Consider the following 15,912-nt stretch of genomic DNA (forward strand, 5'->3'; position numbering starts at 1 on the left):
AACACAGAAACTCAGTTTTGTTGCTGCTTTCCGTGAAATTTCTTGCAAAATGTTGAGTTATCGGCCGGTCGGGACGATTAACATCCGCGGATGACATTGTTAAGTGATCCGAGTAGCATCCACGTATTGGCAGTGGCGCAGCCAAGGGAGACTCGTTGCCGGTTGATAGTACCAGTACAATAACATCGTGTGTCATGGTCGCACGCCGTGTGCATGGCTTACTGTGTTTTAAATCGGACGCCGTAATGTTGCAGCTTGCAGTAGCGGACGGCCGTCAGCGTTGAGCGAGACACTTTCTTGGAGTTGACCGGATAAAGTGAAAACCGAAATTATACAGGTGATTTGTACTGGCAGATGATGACCCTAAGCCAGCGCTGTCGATTGAACATATCCGTTCTTTGCATGTGTGATTACAAGTAATTGCTCCAGGCCGCCGTATTCTGGCCATCAGGCTACGGCAGGCTGACCGATGCCAGCAATACGCCATCAGGGGGTGATTTGAACAAAAAAGCTCATGTGGACCGATGAACGCTTGCATTGCCGACCAATAGTGGTCCGACAATGACATTGTGTGCGCATGGTCGCACTCGTCGCGCTTTTTTCTCTTTTTTTGATACGCCGCCGTAACGTTGGCAATCCCTCTCTGGCCAGCCCGCCAGCATTGAGTGAGACGCTGCCGGGTGGCCGGCCGACTAAAATGGAGACCACAAACTGACAGGTTTCCCTGGTATCCGCACTTTGGCCATCGCGTTACGGGCAGCCCGGCAGCAGTTAGCAATACGCCGCTGAGGCGGATGAGCGACTTGCATTGCCGACCGACAGTGCTTACGCTGTGACATATTGTGCACGGAGCTCTACCCGCAAGAATAAAAACAGTTAAACTAGGGCACCGTAGATTTATAAACCGCCGGTGCGACCGGCGGCCAGTTCATTGAGTGAGACACTGTCGTGATGTCGGCAGAATGAAATGGAAGGCAGAATCGGACAAACGTGTTGCACTGGTAAATCTTACCCCCTATACCAGCGTTATCGACTGCAAACAGTCGTGATTTTTGCGCACGGTTATAAGTATTTTACCATCGCCGCCGTGCTTTGGCCATCGTGCCGCAGGCAAGCCGGCCAGTGTCAGTAATGCGCAATGGGGGGGGGGGGGGGGGGTGATTATAACAAGGAATTAGATGCCAGCCGACGAGCGATTTGCATTGCCGGCCAGAGGTGCTTCCACAGTGAAATGGTGTGTGCATGGTCGAACCCGCCGCGCACTATTAAGATTATTTCAAATTGGACGCTGTAGCCTGGTAAATCGCCCCTGCGGCCGTTGCGCCAGGAACGAAAAAAAGGGTCTTTTGTCACCGTCGAAACGTAGGGCAGCCCTAGTTGTCACCTGGACTCAGATTTCTCAGAAGCCATTGTAATTTAACTGCAGTAATGTGGTGAACCACGCAAAACAAAGCTCAATGAAATGCAATGCGTCATAAACATCACATACATTTTCGTTGGAGGAGTTTCATTTGCACTACATTGGCTGGCCATGCTAAAAGTACCGGTGGTTAGGACGGAAATCTCAGTACATAAGTGGCAGGGGGCAGCGGGCTTAAAGCCGGCGAGGACATCGGTTCGGTTCAAACCTAAGACATCGCATGTACGGAGAAAGGCGAGAATGTGTTTGATCAGCGGTCATATCACAACCATAAATAACACGTAACGAGCCCATGCACTATTTTCGGCATGCTGGGGCAATGCCCGCATTGGAAAAGGGCCACTGCAGAGTTTGATCCATCCATAAAATATCCCTCGTCATCTCTTTGCCATCAGACTGTAACATCTGTTTATGGTACAAAGTACGTTATCTTAATCTGATAATTGCTGTGTTGCTTCACATGGCAGCTATCATTGTGTCTATAGCTACAGTGTCTGCAATGAAATGTATAGTTTTCCTAGTCCCTAAAATTTTCTAGACTTCACTTTCGGCGCCTGGGAAGTATTTTCTCTGCAATGCAGAATCACCAACCAGAAATCCAACACTGGATAACCTATTTCACGGTCTGGGCCACCGTATTTTGGCCATCGCTCTGCGGGTAAGCCGGCTGCAGTAAGCAAAGGACCACTCGTCGGCGGGCATGTCATCCCTGCCAAAATCACCCCTTGTTCCGCACTACTGACATTGGCTGGCCTGCCTGCGGTGTGATGAAGCACGGTAACGAAGGACAAATGCTTATAAGCACGCACAAAAAGTGCAACTGCGTGCAGCCGATGACGCTCGTATAGGGGTGTGATTTGCCAGTGCAACGCGTTTGTCCGATCACCGTCAATTGATGATGTCAACTAGAAAAGACACTTTGATTTGCATTGCTGGCCGATAGGACCCCGAGAATGGCATCGTTTGCGCGTATTCGCACCCGCCACCGACATAATTTAAGTTGAACGCCATCATTTTGGAGACGGCCGCTGTCACCGGGCCGCCAGCGATCAGTGAGACGCTGTTGGAGTTCGACCAAATGAAGTGGTAGACACACTTCAAGACAGTTGGCTCCGGACCCCCACTCCTTTGCTCAAACTTGCAAACAAACCGAGGCCGTTGTTCTGAGCACCTGTTATTCCCGATTCAGGCATATGCAGCTGTGGTTCGCACAAAGTGGTTTTGGTGACACGGTTTGTAGGAGTTACGTTCGCCTACGTTTTGAAGTTTGGTTAGCGTCTTCATCTGATTTGCCCGTGGACACACGGCATTTTACGCGCGACAAACTGTCCAGAGGGGCAGTGCCAAGCCGAATGCCATACAGATTGAAGGAAATGATTCGCTCTTATCATTTTCGAGGAGAAATTTGCGGTAGCTTTTGCAACAATGTGCTGCGTCCGGGTACAGTTTTCAAAATTATGATATCCCCGTCACCCATCCCCCCCCCCCCTCCTGCACACACAGCTGTCTAAAGAGGCAGTGGTAGGCCGTCTTCTACCAAATACTCACCGCGTTGTTCGGCTCGCACGACACAAACGCATCACACGCAGACGATTCCCGTGCCGGCCATTTCCCCGTCAGCCAGGCATTCATGACGTCACACAGACGTCACGCAGATACCGCCATCTCACCATCCACGTAGCGTTCACCTGTCCACCTCACATGTCCGCTTCACCGTCCATACATCAGCACGGTCCGTGGTATTAGCGGTCACAGTTGGCCTTCGACTATTTTGATGCGTTGAGTGCAAGTTTCAAATACAAGGTTGTTTGGATTAGAGCCTTTTGGACTAGAAGCGATCAACTCAGGGCTATGGGATGAAGGAAAATGCTTCACGGTGGGGCAGGCTTGCATGCGCTTGGGGGAGGGGGCCAACCACCAAGCTCTGACCCGCGCATGTGCGCTGGGTACTCGGCCGGGGTTCCCCTTCCGACGGGGTTTTCGGCCCGCTGGTGACTGACGCATGCAGCCTGCCCCGGACGAGCGGGGTGTCACAAGAATGCGGGATGACGCAAGATAGAGGATAAGAGGGACGGATGAACGAACACGAATTACGTTTTGTGCCATATAGTACAGGACTTTGGGCAGTGGTACGGGTTATGACCGCAGTAAAAATGGGAATAAAATAAATTTATAATAGCGCAACAGCTGGCTAGGTAAATGCAAGTACACGATGTTGAATCACAGAATATCATCAGAAGACGACAACACAGGCACATAAGAATATTAGGGTTTCGCAAACACGCGCCAACACGCGCGTCGCCTGTTGGCAGGCTGAAGTACTACAAGCTAGTCTCGGCCATAGTGGCAATCCTGACACGGCCATCTGGCAGCGGCTCGGACGTCATGCAAATGTTCCATGGTGTAAACGATGGCGTATTGAAGAGCTTATTTACTCAGCAGTGATTTTGTGTTGTCTAGAGCAGTCTTTTGCGCGTAAAAGCGCGCCAATGGCAACAAGAGAGCTATGCTTGCCTCACTATCTTGAAATATCGAACATTCCCTTTCAGCTGCTTTTCAATGAATTTGTTTTCGCCGTCTGTTCTTATGTGCGTCTCTGTCTCTGCCTCTGTGTCTGTTTCTGTGTCTGTATCTGTGTCTGTCTCCGTGTCTGTGTCTGTCCCTGTCTCTGTCTCTGTCTCTGTCTCTGTCTCTGTCTCTGTCTCTGTCTCTGTCTCTGTCTCTGTCTCTGTCTCTGTCTCTGTCTCTGTCTCTGTCTCTGTCTCCGTCTCTGTCTCTGTCTGTCTCTGTCTCTGTCTCTGTCTCGGTCTCGGTGTCGGTCTCGGTCTCGGTCTCGGTCTTGGTCTCGGTCTCGGTCTCGGTCTCTGTCTCTGTCTCTGTCTCTGTCTCTGTCTCTGTTTCTGTCTCTGTCTCTGTCCCTGTCTCGGTCTCCGTCTCCGTCTGCATCTCCGTCCCCGTGCTCGGCCGGTTGGGCCCGCGCCTGGCCACCGCGTGTGGGTGTGTACCGCAGACTAGCGCTGGAGAAAGCAGGCAAAGATAACGGTCGCCGTCGGCCGACCCAGGAGAGCGGGCAGAGGCGAGCTGAAGAGCTGGCGCTCGCGGCAGGCCGCTGCGGAGACGTGATTTCTTGTGACTGGTCGATTCAAAGTTATAAATCACAGACAATCCAGCGGCGGTGTAGTGGTTTGAAACGACTGCTCCGACGTCACCGTGTTAGGTACGTTACTGAAAGCTTGAAGATACATCGGATTGTTGTACCAGCCGGTTGGGTTCAATGTCATCTATGTGCGAACGGTGCTATGCGCGTAGCACGTGCAGAAGAACCCTGCACGTTCAACATACAGAAATTTGACTTTGACAAGCTGCGGAAAATTTGACCAAAAATGGGACGAAAGTGAGCCCGTATCTCGGCCCGGCCACCTACCGCCACAGTAAAACACGACCGACGCCGTTTGACATAGAAAAATAGGCAAATCGTTTAAACGGAGGTTTTAATGATGTGTGTGGCATGTGGCGTACGCTTGGGCGAAAACCAGGGATCTACTGTTTTTGGACGCTTTTCAGAGTTTGTATTATGCACGTCACGAGGTCATGAAAGCTGTGCAGGTTTGTCCCACAACTCACTGTGATCAGTATGAACCCCCAAAATGTACCCCGCCAAGTCTCAGTCGCATTATGTCCTTCCAATAAATGAGTACCCGCCATCTGGCAGGTACCTCCGGCAAAATAATTTCATGGCACAACATGGCACATTTCTCCACTAAAGCACCTGGCAGCTACCGTGGACCGCTGGAGAATGACGAGAAACGACAAATTTGAAAGCCTTTGGACGCATATAGATGTTCTTTGCCTTTTGTAGCATATGCGCGGGTTAGTAACTACGAGTCATGTACAGCACACCTATCTGTCGTCCCATCTACTTGAAATGTGACTACTATATACTACATGGCATCACGCTTTATGTCATTCATTGCCCTGGACGTATAGAGTATGTCCCAAACTTGATGACCCTGTGGTACAATTAGATCACTCTCCCCGCCCGACCGCAAAACGAATGCCATTGTATTGGGACCCAGCTCCAGGGGTGCTGCGGACAGTGTGACACCGGTCAGGACAGGTACTCTGCGCTGACACGCCTGACGCCCACCGCGTCAAAGGGCACACATCACCGACCTGCTACCGTGCGGTTGGTATGTCAAAGAATACACATTACCCATCTGCTACCGTGCCGTTAGAAAGTCAAAGAGCACACATTACCGATCTGCTACCGTGCGGTTGGTATGTCAAAGAGCACACATTACCGGCCTGCCACCGTGCGGTTGGTATGTCAAAGAATACACATTACCCATCTGCTACCGTGCCGTTAGAAAGTCAAAGAGCACACATTACCGATCTGCTACCGTGCGGTTGGTATGTCAAAGAGCACACATTACCGGCCTGCCACCGTGCGGTTGGTATGGTAGAGGGTGGAATGACCTGGGGTCATGGGCACGAGCCTCAGCGGGGCTGCCGTCAAACGTGTGCTGTCGCGTGACCGTGAGGGACGGTCCCTGGAAACAGCACGGATCGTCAGAGAGAGTTCGATGAGCCGGTGACCAACATGGTCGAGGTGAAGCTAGGCCTGAGGAGGAGCAAGGCTTCGAGAAAACTGTCTCGAGGGCTGACGACAAAGCAGTCCCCGGTGTCGAAGTCGACGGTACGCAGCTGTTTGAGGACATGTCCGCGCATGAAGGGCAAGCTCGATGGTACGCGGCTGTTTGAGGACATGTCCGCGCATGAAGGGCAAGCTCGATGGCACGCGGCTGTTGGAGGACATGCCCGCTTACGAAGCCGTCCAAACCGCATCGGCAGCCAAAACTGATGAAGACGGAGAAGAACAAGCGGCTGCGGTTCGCCGTAGCTCGCAAGAGCTGCACCATCGAGGACATGGGACACGTCTGCTCCACTGAGGAGTCTATTTTCGCACTCTCCTCCCACCCAGTCGGCAGAAGGACGGCCGCTGGGTACACACTGGCTCTGAGGTGCCGGTCACCGGGACGGCGAGACAGACCTGAACATTCTGTTGTGGGGATGATGAGCTTCCGCGGGCTGTCTGACCTGCACATCGCCCCCGAGGGCCCACTGTCTCAGCCGAGTGCCGCGTGGAGGCGATGCTGAAGAAGACGGTGACGGCTGCATCGCACCGGCGAAAGGAGCCAGCCCAGCCATGCAAGGTCGGACTGCTGCCGGATGCGTCGTAGGTCATCTTCCAACAGGGCGGCACTCCTGTATCGCGGACCACTTCTGCGTCGTGATGCCGAACTAACTTCCAGAGGTTCTGGACATGGGGATGTGGACTGGCAACAGCCCAGGTCTGTCACCGATTGAGAGCCTGTGGTCAATCGTGCTAGACAATCTTTGCAAGATGGTGTCAGCAACGTCTGAGGTCCTCGTCAGATAAGCGGGATGCCGGACCGTATGATAACATGATGTGCGGGATGCCGGATCGTGTGATAACCTGATGTGCGGATGCCAGATCGTATGATAACCTGACGTGCGGGATGCTGGATCGTGTGATAACCTGATGTGCGGGATGCCGGATCGTGTGAAGCCGTGCATGAAACAACGCGGTGGTTACATGAACGGGTGAACTGCGACCGTCGTGTTATTTCTCTTAAATCCCGTACGTTAAAAGCGGAAAGGGAAGATGTCGCCGCTGCAAACCCACCGGCACACCATGCATCTATCGCCACCATTTGTAGCATAGCAGGAATGATGAAGTCTTATTGACATTCTTGATATACATGAATACCGGTCGGCTACTGCCGTAGGTCAGCTCGGTAGCGTTGACTGGCGGTGCGACATCAGGGATGTGGTGAGTGCCCGGCTGTCTGCCGTGGGTCAGCTCGGTGGGGCTGACTGGCGGCCCGACGTCAGGGGTGTGGTGAGTCCCGGGCTACCTGTCGTAGGTTAGCTAGGCGGAGCTGACTGGCGGCCTGACGTGGGTCGCCCGGCCCGCCAGCACGAGGGTCTACGAGCTGGACGCTGTAAATTGCTCTGTTGCTTGTTTTTTTTACTCCAGCTCTGTTAGAGATCAAGAGGTGATGCTGCTACTCCCCTTGCCTCGTTTGCGCAGGAAGAAAGCTGTGGAGTGGCATATGGTAAATCGTCGTTAAATTACGTGGTATCCCCCCGCTCCCCATCGCGTTGTCACTAACGTTCCCCAGTTTTGAACTCTGGACTCCCTTGGATAACTTAAAACGTACAAACTCCGACACGCGGGGCCCCCTCCCCTCCAGTTCGGCGGGTAGGTGACACGTGTCGTCTGTGATCGCAGGGGTGCCGGTATGGACAGCTGGATGTCGGGTCTTCCGGCCGAGGTACGGGACCGGCCGCTCAGCCAACTGGCCATCCCTGGCTCGCACAACAGCCTGAGCTACAGCCTACGCGCGGCCGACTGTCCGCCAGAGCCGGCGCCTGACCTGGGTGGGGCGCTGGCGGGCCTCTGCCGCTGCGCGCCTCGACTGGCACGCCCGCTGCTCGCCCGCTGGGCCGTCACCCAGCAGCTGGACGTGGCGCAGCAGCTGGAGGCCGGCGTGCGTTACCTGGACGTGCGCGGCGCGCTGCACTGCGGCGCGCTGCACGTGGTGCACGGCCTGCACGGGCCGCCGCTGGCGCCGCTGCTTGCCGACGTGCGCCGCTTTGCGGACGCACACCGCGGCGAGTTGATCATAGTCGACCTGCAACACGTGTACGGCCTGGACGGCGCCAGCTTCGCCGAGCTCAGTGACCTGCTGCGCGACATGTTCGGCAACGCGCTGGTGCCGCGCGACCAGCCGGACCTGACGCTGAGCGCGTGCGCCGCCCGTGAGTGGCGCGTGCTGGCTGTGTGCCGAGCCGGCGGGCAGTGGGCGGCCGCGGCGCCGCCGCCGCACCTCTGGGACGAGACAGCGCTCTGGTCGCCGTGGCCCGACACGCAGAGCGGTCGCCGGCTGTTCCCGCTGCTGGAGCGGCAGATGACGCGACGCGCCACCCTGCCGCCCGGCCGGCTGCACGTGCATCAGTGCGTGTTCACGCCGCAGCGCAGCTACCTAGCGCTGCGGCCGGTCGGCTCGCTGCGCCGCCTGGCGGCTGACTGCAATGCGCAGACTGCCGGCTGGCTGCGCGAGCAGAGCGTGCGGCGCGGCCTCAACATCGTCATGACCGACTTCGTGGGCGTCGGCGAACTCGACCTGGTCAAGCAGGTTGTGCAGAAAAACTATGAGGCATGACTGGCGAAGCACAGCGCTGCCAGACGACGTTCGAAGGACATGTCTTCCGAGTACTTAGCGACTTGTTAACAGGTGTATCGCGCCATCTGACCAATGTTCATGGCTGAGGACCCCGTATTTATGAAGGAGTTCCGCCTCCCCCTCGCTCCCCAATCCTTCTAATTATAACCTCGGAGCTGGATTGTGGGCGTTATGTCGAAAGCAGTGACCTAAAGCCGAAATGTCATCCCCCACTTATTTTGAAGGTACACACCTCTGGCATTGTGTCGATGTGGTGAGCGCTTGTCATACTACGGTTACGGCTGTGTTTTACCCCGATATCTTGTTTATTTGTTAAAGTATTTATTACAGAGCTTTACAGGTGTTTGCTCAATGCCTGACCGTTGATGTCACCTTGCTGACGCTAGGTAACACCTCATGCAATGAGTTTTACTACTGGTTTTTGAAATGAGCTTTTGAACCTGCCGCAGCATGCCTATACTATACAATATTCTGTGAAGACGCGCCTTTTGTTTTCGCCTGTCAAATGCAAACTCGAGCAGCCAACGGCCATTTTCCAAAATGTGTAACTCGTAAGTCATCCAGTTCGCAGGTAGGTTGTTTTAAAATTCAAACTGAGGCGCGCGGCGTGTTGATCCAGCTCCAGTTACTTTTTTGCTGCGTTTTATGACTACGATATATTTGCGATCAAGTTTTTTGGTCCGTGCGTGCGCTCTGAACATGTGCGTCTGAAAAATCAACGGCGGGCGACCTTTCAGATATGCCGATTTCATCGCAGAGGCGCACACTCGATTCGATCAGTGAGATCCGGCACACATGGACGGACGCCCGAGCGTCGGCATCGGCATTCCGCCTGTCTTCAAACACGTTAGCCATGTAGAGGAATCATCGATCTCTCGGCAATTCAATAAGATCCCCGATGCCTCTTTGTTTTCCAGACAGGCTTGCGTTTGATTTGGCGCATTTCTGAGATGCTCTGAATGGATTATCCGGAGATGCGTTCTTGCATTTCTTTGGAACGTGATCTTATAGTCTGCCACCGTATCCCAATGGTCCAGAGCGCCTGCCTCCCATCCCACCTGTTGATGGGTCGGTGAGCTCGAAGAGCTTCGTTGTTCACTATTTCCCCATGGTTGAGGTGGCCTGCGGCCGGTGGCAGCGATTGCCTAAGATCAGATGGGCCCAGAGGGTTGGGTGAACGTCCCGAGCATCGCGGTACGTAACGCTGCGGCAAATCAACCTCGGCCACAAAATCCTACCTTTGAACTGTAATTTCTTGATCTTTCATGATCAAGAAATTGAATTTCATGATCTTTCAAATGAACTTTCAGTGATCAGTTGGTGGTGTCTGGGCGGTGGCACAGACGGGGAGGAGGGGGGGGGGGACACGGGGGCGCGTGCCCCCTCCCCCTTCCTTGGACTCCGAGGAGCTCCTCGGGCCCCTCGTAATCCACAACTAAGAATCCATTAGAGGGACCGAAAGTCCGACCAGACGTATTCAGGGCCCCAGCCCGAATGGCCGTGCACTCCAATACCAGCTGGGGGACATTTATCTGGAGCGCTGATCAAGCCCCTGAGTCGATAAGGGCCTATATCTCAGTCAGATACCGCCAGTAACTTGCAGTCGGCTTCGTGGCGGCATGGGCCTGAGAGCCCACTTCCCAATCAGATACAAACCTGGGGCCAGTGATTAACACTGTTCGGGGCCCCTGTATCTGGCAGGGTTCCACAGGGCCTCACAGAGGATCCTGTGCTAGCAAGGGGCCCCAAAGGCCCGAACGACTGACTGTAGGTCACATAAGGAATCGCGGCCTGTAGGGCCGTGACCTGTAGTATCAGAGATCCTTTTGCACCATTTCAGGACCCCCTGAGACAATGCGGGTGTCTAAGTCGGTCAGAAACTACAAACACCGAACGATTGGCTCCCCGTCATCTTGAACGCTGGGGGCCATCTCCCAAGCAGGAACGAGGCCGTGGCCCACGATTCGCAATCTTCGGGGTCCTTCATACAATGAGAGGCTCCTGTGCTGGTCAGGGGAGCGGTGTTTGAGGGGCCCGATGAGGGGTCGAAGGGTCTCTCCGAGACTTAACAAGCGCCCGGGTGGCCGGCTAGATACCCTTCGCTCAGGTGGGAGGTGAATTTGCCCCCCCCCCCCCACCTGAGATCTCTGGAACTAAGAAAGCTAAAGGCACCAAATTTACAGGGTGTGTTAACCTGTACGTGAACTCGCTTAGGTTAAAGTTTCAGGTTCCTAGGTCATGACCTTCAGGTCAAAAAAGGTCAAACAATGTCCAGTTCCAGGTTGGTCTCTAAAGTGACCCCTGAACCTAGATAACCATTTCTAAGCAAAAGATCACATGCTCATGTAAGGTCAGTGACCTTTTCTACCTTTTGAAGGTCAAGGTGATCAAAATCATACAGGATTGCTTTGAGTTTTGCATTTGACTAAGCGACAAAGATTACGCTAGGCAGTATGTTCCTCAAACAAAATGTTGACCTGGGTCATTTTAGGTCAATGACCTATTATGACGTTCAAGAGGTTCGCGTAAGATGTATAATGCGGTTCATGCTACCATAAATTCGAAAGGAGCACCAGAAACCATCCCATACAACAAGCCCCGGAGTAACAAAACCGGTTGGTTTTGACCTTGGCGTGACCTTCATACCTGACCTTAGGTCAATGTAATTTGCTCATTCCACTGTTGTGTTGTCTGAAGAAGCATTTCAGAGATGTACGGTTTCGTCTAACACTCCGTTGTTGGATCAGACTGAATGATTCCCTAGAAATTACCTTCGCTAAAACCATGGCCTGACTTTGACCAGTCATAGGTCAGCGACCTTATAAGTTATATCTAAATTGTTGATACCAAACGATCTGCTATTCAATTGTCTACAGCTATGCAGAATGTAGTGCGGCTACGCCGCGCCGTTCGGAAACCATTCTAGAAAAACCTTCGGGGGGGTCAATTTGACTCCCACCTCCACCCGAGCGCGTATGATCAAGGAACCGATTGGAAGCTGACGAGTCTGAAGGGCTGGCAATAGGTCACATTAAGGACCCCCGCCCATATGGTCGTGGTCAGTCAGAGTTATTTAGAAGAGTAGAGCAGAGTATGTCAGTTAGGGCCTTTTCCACTGATTGGGGACCCTTGAAACAGGGTGTTCCTCTATTACGGCCAGAGATCATCAACAGCGTACAGCTGTCCTTGTGTCGGTCTGAGCTCTGGGGGCCCATTTCCTAAGCAGGGACGACGCCGGGCCCGCGATTTACATTGGTCGGGCCCCTGCACAATGCGGGGGGGGTTCCTGTATCGTTCAGGGGCCCACAGCGCCCAACAAGGTATTTTGTGTCAACTAGGGCCCTGTAGTCGGTCGAGGCAGGTTCGCTCAAAGGGCCGGGGACCGGACCCCGAATGCCAGAGGGCTCCTTGCGTTGGTCGGGGCTATCTGACATGGGAAGGAAACGTGAGAGCGTATGGTGATTGCTCACGTTGAGGCGATGGAAGGGTCTTGTGCGAGTCAGGGTCCCAAGCACCGAATGGTGGGCCCTCCAACTCAATTCCAGCATGGGCCAGTTAAGGCGAACTGGGGTCTGCGTGCCAATTATTGGACCACCTGCTGCGATCAGGGATGCCATTGAGTCAATATGCGTCCTGTACTGTACCGGGGTCAACTGCGCGGGTTAGAAGGCCTCCCGCGTCATGGATGGGGGTCTGGGATCAATGTGATCTGACGTTGCCCTCTAAGGCCCTCTCGATCAACCCGGGGATCTCGCCCTGTGCCGCCAGAATGGCAGCCGGAAAATATCCCGCGGTGGGGCGGAGTAACCCTTAAGCCCTTTAGCGCTGGCTATGTATGTCATACATTCGTTTAATGCATGATTCTTTCAGTTTATTGACTACAAAGTTCAGGCAAAATTGATCTCGCGGTAGCTGCCAGTCATAGTTTCCAATACATTTCATCATTCCAGTCATAGAAGGATGAAATGTAAAATAATAATGTAATGTAACATGTAAAATAAAAATGTACCCTCATTAGCAAATATGCCATATTCAACGACTTTTTGGTGAAAGACCTTTTGCAATCAGGGGGCCCTTTGTCAACCCCATGTACCCCCCCCCCCCGCCGCTTGCAAATCCTCTGGCTGCGCGCCTGCGTATGGCACTAACGCGACACCAAGTCTGCAGTAGAAAGAACGTCGCGTAAATGTAAAGGCTGCTTGAGTCTTTGCTTATAAGAAGTGAGGGTATGCATTTTTACAGCGTAAGTTTTGTCGTGAGGCACGCATGTTGTATGATCCTTTTGCAGTAAAGATTGCGGTGCGCACTGAATAAGTCATGCAGTAAAGGTAATGGCGGATATATCTTTTTGAAGCATACATTTTGCCGCGTTGCACTCATTTTGTGTATGCGTCTCTGCATTAAAGTCATTTCGCCTAGAACTGGCGTTGGCACTCCTGCTGGTGCATGCCGCTGTGCCGATCGTGACACGAGTGACGATGGTGCGGCGTCACCGCGGGATGCCGCTGCCCGAGCTTCGCGATCGCTTTAGTCAGGCGCAGAGCTGAAGATGGAAGTCAAACATTTGAAAGTCGCGTCCATGCAGACCCCCCCTCGCTTATGATCTTCTCATGGAGGTGTCCCCACATGTGTCATTGTCTCCCTGCTGTTGTACACGGAATCTACTTGAACAAAAATTCAATGTTCTTCTCTCCAATCTCACCAAGCCCCGCCCGTCTCATGTCGTCGTTAAGCCTGTAGTATATATCGCATTTCTTTGGGCTTTGGACATGTTTGCTGGCCCCATGTGGACTTATAAGGCGAGGACCGAACCACAAAATATCGCTGTGTTTACACTGCGACAATTCCTGCGTTGGCTGAGCATCAGCCGCGCCAGTTTAGTTCTCGGCTACAGTGAGACAAGTTTAAAAATCGCCGGGTGCGCTAAAAGTTTAAGGTTTCATCCACATATTTACAATTGGTTCTTTACCACTGAGAATGAATGAAGCCGATAGTTGGCGGGGTTAGCATGAGCTGACCTGGCCGCAGGGTCGTACGTGCCCATACCAGACTGAACCCTTGTTAGACTGGCTCCAATTAAGAAGCAGGAAAAATTGAGATGAAAGGATATTTGAATGTGATGCTAGCGGTATCCCTCGATTCAAAAATATCAACTCTCAGTATCACGATTCGTATAAATACGGCAGTACTTATAGCCTTATTCCCCGCAGAATAACAAGGAAAATGAAGAGACCCATCAGTCTCTCCGCTCTCTCTACAGAATAGTCTATTTCTCCATTCTTTTGGTTATCCTGCGAGGCCAGTAATACTATTCTATTTATGTGTATAATCTTCTTTGCAAACGTACTTAGCAACTTAATCACGATTCCGTACGATATCACGCAACCCTTCCCAGAACTTATGTGCATCAGTGTCTCGAAATATCACTATCCGGGAGGATAATTGTTGTTATCCAATTTATCCGGTACCCGGCCGGATGGCACACTATCCGAGGCGTCCTTAGTACCAAAAAATGCATGCCTTTCCGCGACCAGAATGCCTCTCCGTTACTTTTAAGGTGCAGAATGTTCAGGTGAATTAGATCCGTCGCAGCCCATGACAACGGACCTACGATGCAGACAAAGGAACGCGAAATACTGGCTCTGACGCGCCTGTCAATGACTGGCTCATCGATCACGCTGCAGGTGACCGGCCGCGGCACGAGCCTATGGCATTAACTTCTGAACAAAGCCATGCCGTAATCAGACTACAATATGCACTGATTAGCATCCATTTTGCCGGAAGATTGATGTTAGGTAGGTGCTACCAATTGGTCCCATTCCAATGTGAATATTTAAATTTGAGGGAGGCGTTGTGGTCCGTAGCGCTCGCGCGTGGAAAATAAACCGGAAATCACACATCACGGGACATCGCGCGCTGCATCGCCTCGAGCATTGCGCGAAATGGCCGTCGCGCTACATCAGACTGGCATTGATTTCCGCGTGCCTGGTTACCAAAGACACAGCATGGAAGGACATTAGGGCGCGGACGCAGCGGTGGGTGAGAGCCGCGAGTGACGCCCGGCGCTGAACACTTCGCCAGTGCCCGGCCCTCAAGCGGCTGACTGCCGACAACATCCCGCCATGCGGTGTCGTCTGCTGCCGCTGTTGCTGTGGGTCGCCCTGCTGGCGATGGCCGTCGGCCGCCGGCTGCCGCTGCTGGCCGCCGGCAGCCACCAGCGGGAGGAGGTCGCCGCGGTGGCCGCCGGCAGCGCCGCCCACTGCGGCCTCTACTGCCAGCTGGAGTCGGCCTGCACCGCAGTCCAGTTCGACCTGAACGGTTGCCGCCTGCTGGGCTGCGACCCCGGCTGGAGCGGCGACTGCGGCAACTGCTACGCCTTCATCAACGACGAGCTGAGGTGGACGAAGGCGAAGGAGGCATGCGAGACACTCCACACCGGCTCCCAGCTGGCCTCCATCCTCTCCGCGGAGGAGAACCAGTTTGTCCGCGCCATGGTCCAGGCCCATAACGACTCGACGCGGTTTGTTAACATCGGTCTGCACTACGAGCCGACATGGAGGGCGTACGAGTTCCGCTGGCTCGACGGCAGCCCACTCAACTTCACCAACTGGCTAGAAAACCGGCCTGACGGCAATCTGACCAGAGTTCTGTTCGGCAAAATGGCAATCAGCAATGGCGGTTGGCTTGACACCAGGTCGTATCAGCGCCAGTCCGTCTGCAAGTACATCCCTTAGACGGCGTGTCTCGTGAGACGTTTTCTTCGCCTCAGCGCTCGCCTTACCGGGGCGAATCGCCGAGGGGTCGTGCATGTGCACACATCACGCACTAACTGCACCGTGCACAAGGCGGGCGAGGGAAGGGTGCCGCACGGCTGACGAGTTAGCCTTTCGGACCGGGATTAGCACGACGCGTCACAAACGGTTCACTGGAACTGCGGCGGTGCGAATGGAATTTCCAGTCAACCTGGGACGCCGTGGCAGGCGGGCTGTGCCAGACCAGTCAGCACCACATTCGGCTAGGACATGCGCCACCAAACGAATGATTCGTATAACAAATGTGTAGTGTCGTACTCGAAAATGGCACACGATGCGCGTGGAAATGATGTCTCACAATACATCACTCCAGAGGTTCGCTGCGATATTAGCGCAGAATGATGATGTGCGGCCTGGTTCAGCTGGTTCGCAATGTGTGTCGCATAAGGGTGGGATGGGGCAGCCCGCA

The sequence above is a fragment of the Pollicipes pollicipes genome, unplaced genomic scaffold (genome assembly GCF_011947565.3).
Source record: "Pollicipes pollicipes isolate AB1234 unplaced genomic scaffold, Ppol_2.1 Scaffold_4295;HRSCAF=5057_pilon_pilon_pilon, whole genome shotgun sequence".
Taxonomy (NCBI): domain Eukaryota; kingdom Metazoa; phylum Arthropoda; class Thecostraca; order Pollicipedomorpha; family Pollicipedidae; genus Pollicipes; species Pollicipes pollicipes.